This window comes from Hipposideros armiger, unplaced genomic scaffold (assembly GCF_001890085.2).
Source record: "Hipposideros armiger isolate ML-2016 unplaced genomic scaffold, ASM189008v1 scaffold_944, whole genome shotgun sequence".
NCBI lineage: Eukaryota > Metazoa > Chordata > Mammalia > Chiroptera > Hipposideridae > Hipposideros > Hipposideros armiger.
Window position 1 is genome coordinate 527,224 of NW_017732294.1, and position 4,173 is coordinate 531,396.

At 43.8% G+C, this 4,173-nt stretch overlaps 1 long non-coding RNA gene across 8 annotated transcripts in view; it reads left to right on the plus strand.

The window, feature by feature from the left end:
- Positions 1 to 2,798: 2,798 nt before the first annotated feature.
- The window catches only part of LOC109375406 (uncharacterized), a 32,324-nt gene continuing 30,949 nt past the window's right edge, over positions 2,799 to 4,173 (plus strand). For 6 of the 8 annotated variants that reach the window (XR_002122569.1, XR_002122573.1, XR_002122571.1 and 3 more), the window contains exon 1: positions 3,081 to 3,284. This is a non-coding gene — a long non-coding RNA (uncharacterized LOC109375406). Of the gene's footprint in view, positions 2,889 to 2,931; positions 3,011 to 3,080; positions 3,285 to 4,173 lie in introns of those variants that run through there. The other 2 variants (XR_002122575.1, XR_002122577.1) reach the window with 2 other exon arrangements.

Genomic DNA, 4,173 nt, shown 5'->3' on the forward strand with positions numbered 1-4,173 from the left:
GCTCAAGAGTTTGAGCTCTGAGCAACAGCAGTTCGAGTCCCGGCCCGAGCTGAGCAGCCGCTGAGCTGCCAACAGGTGGCAGGATGGCTCAGCTAAAAAAAAAAAATTCTTGAAAAACAAAAACAAAAAAACCCATATACATCCTCTTAACTGACATCTTTTTGCTTTATAATGAGATATCTTTATTGCCCAGAAACAAGAGTGGATCGATTCTAGGCCCTAGTGTATCTCATCCCCGCCCCGACACCCTCCCACACACACCAGATTCTGTTGTAAGAAGCATTCTTTGCATACTTTATCAAGGAGTCAATAATCAGATCAATCCTGTTTCTTGGCCTCTTAGCCATCTTGTTCACATATTCAAACTAATTAACCTTTAGCAATGAAATCAAGACCTTTATTAACATGAATTTTTTACTGTACCATCTTGCTAGTCTCTGTTTTTCCCATTGCCGCATTCCCTAAAGTCACAAAGAATAGACTAGTTCTCTTTGCCAAAGTAGACTAGTAATGGAAACATTATTGGGTTCTAAGGAGGCAAGGGTACTCCTTCTTTCCTTAGTTGTTTTACATCCTTATATTGGTGGCTTTAGCAGAGTTAAGGGCAGTCCCATGTCAGATTTAGTCAATGTATAATTTGGCAAGGCAAAGCTGTATTCAAGGGACTGATAGAGTATTCTTGACTACTTCTCTTTTCTGCACCCCAACCTCAATTCAGGGTATTCATAGGTTTCAGAAAATCCTCTGTATTAGTCAAGATTCTTCATAGAAATAGAACCAACTACATATATATATATATATATATATATATATATATATATATATATATATATATATATAAATTTTAAAGAATTGATTCACCTGATTGTAGAGGCTGGGAAGTCCAAAATGTGCACAGTGAGCTAGCAGGCTAGAGGCCCAGGGAAGAGCTAGAGCTATAGTTCAAGTCCAAAGGCTGTCAGGCTGAGGACCCAGGGAAGAGGCAATGTTTCAGTTCAAGCCTAAAGGTTTTCTGCTGGCAGAATTCTCTCTTGCTGGAGGAGGTTAGTCTTTTGTTCTATTCGAACCTCCAACTGATGAGTGAGGCCCACCACATTATAGAGGGCAGTCTGCTTTACTCAAAGCCCACCAATCTAAGTGTTAATCTTATCCAAAAACACTCCACGGAAACATCCAGAATAATATTTGACCACACATGTGGGCTCCATGGCCCGCCAATGTGACACATAAAATTAACTGTCATACCCTCTAAAAGATGGTCATTTTCCTAAGAAATGTATAGGGTGGGGAAAAGAGGGAAATAGAACCTTGGAATGTTAGCCTAAGATGGGTGGATACAGTAGGGGCCTCCAAATTTCTCCTTTACCACTCCTGAGGAACTGCTTACGAACTGGGAAGTTCAGACAAATAGGTAGACTCAAGACCACAAGTATTTTATAGAGTTCAAGATTTATAAGCTGTGCGTCTTTCTTCAACTTCTCTTCAGATGGGACCATAGTAGGTTAGGAAAGTTTTGCCAAAAGGAAGAGAAGTGGAAAAACCAAGTAAGTCTACCTGCAAGAATTATTATATGCTAACCTCAATTTTACAATATTTAAAAGACAGAATGCTGTCCATTTATTAAAAATTATAAAGATGATAATTGGGAACATAGAAAAATAGTTAAAACAACACATTATTACATCTATAGAAATGTTGATGTTAAACCATTACATATTTAAACAAATTGGAAAAACATAAAGATATGCTAATGGGCTGAAAGTTTTTTTTCGGGTGATGAAAAATTCTAAAATTGTGGTGATGGCTGTACAACTCTGTGAATATACTAAAATCCATTGCATTGTACACTTTAAGATGGTGAATTGTATGACATGTGAATTATATCTCAATAAAATCCTCATAACAAAAAAGGGAACATGAAGAAATAAAAGCATTTGTTATAATCATGTTGTAGAACTCTGGGCAAAATTTCCTTTTATTTTAATTCTTAAGAAATAACCAATGATTCTTCTAATTTAGGAGAGGTTCTTTGTACCACTATCACTTCAGGGGATCTCTTTTATTCTTTCTGAATATTGTAAATTGTATAACTTTTGTGCATGTTATGTAAAAAACACAAACTTCCATTATTTCTCTGAATAATGTTAACATGACATTCTTAACAATTAATTAGAGATGATGATGTACACATTTTACGGGTCTCAGGATTTATGGATTCGTGGGTCTCAGTTTTTGACATTTCCAAAGTGGCTTTCTTAGAAAGCAAGAAGAACCAGGCACTAAAGAAAAACATCATAAAGAGAACCAAATATTATTTTGTGTTCTCTTCTCCTCCTCACATCCAAGGAGGAATCTCTATTTTCACAGCCTCTTAAAATGAATATGACATTTGAATTTCTCACAGAAGACAGGAACAAGCCTCATATTTAGCAGTGAAGGACACTGAATAGTATCTTTAATGTACAGACAATCCCAGGGTTGTGAAGAGAAAGAAAAAGCCATTGCATATTGCTACTCGCCCCCAAACTGATTGCACACCCCTGCCATTTTGGCTTGGTGCAAGGGGCCTTTTGGTTCCCTGTCTTCTCTGTGGGTTCATCATCTATCATCAGGCGTCCTGTTTGCTTGACACTAGCTGGTTGGGCCCAGCATGAGAGCTGCTTTGGAGAAGATTGTGTGGATATAATACATTTTTAACAACATTTTTTGCAGGGTTTTTTGTTTGTTTGTTTTGTTTTGTTTTACAGATTGCAACATCAGGCACTCAGGAAGAAGAGTAAGAGGCCAAGTAGAGCTGCAGACGGGCAGGGAAGGCCAGTAAGGTTGGCAGAGCCAACAGGCAGACAACAGGGAGACTTGGCAAAGAAGTAGTGGGCTGAGAAGAATAGGTAAGGGATTGACGAAGCAAGGATGGGCTGAGGAAAGGTTGGTGTTGGAGGCCGGTGTGACCAACGGGAGGCCAGATGGAAGAAGCAGGATGGGCTAGGGACCCGGGAGAAGACGGCCTGAGGTTAGCCTCCCAGATGTGGTTGGGGGTTGGGAGTGGGGAGGGGAGGGAGCGCTCGGCGCATGCGCTGGAAGCACTGCAGCGATCCTGCAGAGGCAGTCCTTAGCTGGCGTCAGACTTGCGGCTGGAGCCACGGCTGGTGTGCCTGGTGTCCAGTGCCACCTTGGCCTGCTGCTGCCACCCTGGCGCCGCGAACTCTGTGCCGACGCTCCCTCCACCCTGTCTTGGGACGGCCGGCACTAAAAATTCATGCTGCGATACTCGATTCAGCCAGGAGGTAAAAAGTAACGACCTGAGGGAAGAATATGGAGGGCGGCGGAGAGAACTCGGGCCAGGGAGATCCTTAATTTGTATGTTCTCCCTGTTCATGATCGGGAAGAAATGGGGGGCAGCGCGGGCCACAGACCTACAACAGGGTGTTGAGCATGTATTTCCCACTGTGAAAGGGATAGACTCCTTTCCCCTAACAAGGGTTGAGGTACCTGGGCGTCGGTATTTTCCCTACTGTCCCCTGCTAAAAAATTTCGGAGTGCCTCATGTGTAGCAGGTGTATTTGAAGGGCGGGGCCTTGTGACTAAGCTCATCTGATCATGAGAGCTTTCTTTGCCTTTGTTCAGGGTGCTGGGTCTTAGTACGGAGTCCGAGGGTTTCTAGCCTCTCCCTGGGGGTCGGGGCGGATTCCATCCCGATTTGGCATCTGCTTGGATCACCTGCAACGCAGCCTTTTCCGTACTCCACTTCCCGAGTTTATCACACTTACCATTAGGGAACGCTGGTCGTGGCTGTCCTTGAGCACTGGGGCACAACTGTGGCAAGAAACACGTTCAAGATAGCCATCAGGCGTGTATATGTAAAAAACCGAGGTGGGAGAGCAGAGAACACGGGAAGGTGGGCGCGGTGCCCGGGTGTATTTGAGAGCCTGGGGAGGTGCGGGAGCGCGCAGGTATATTTCAGAAGGCCTGACGTGAGAGGGGGCGCTTGTGGGGAGAGTGGGTAGTACGCATGCGCAAGGCTTAGGGCGAGGAAGAGGGTCTAAAGCGTATTTTAAGAAAGCAAAAACTGGTGGTAGTCGGTACCCGCAGTTGGGAGGGAGAGTGAGAGTGCGCATGCGTACTTGAGACAGCGTTGCCGGCTTTAACGGTAGGGAAGAGGCGCGCATGCGTACT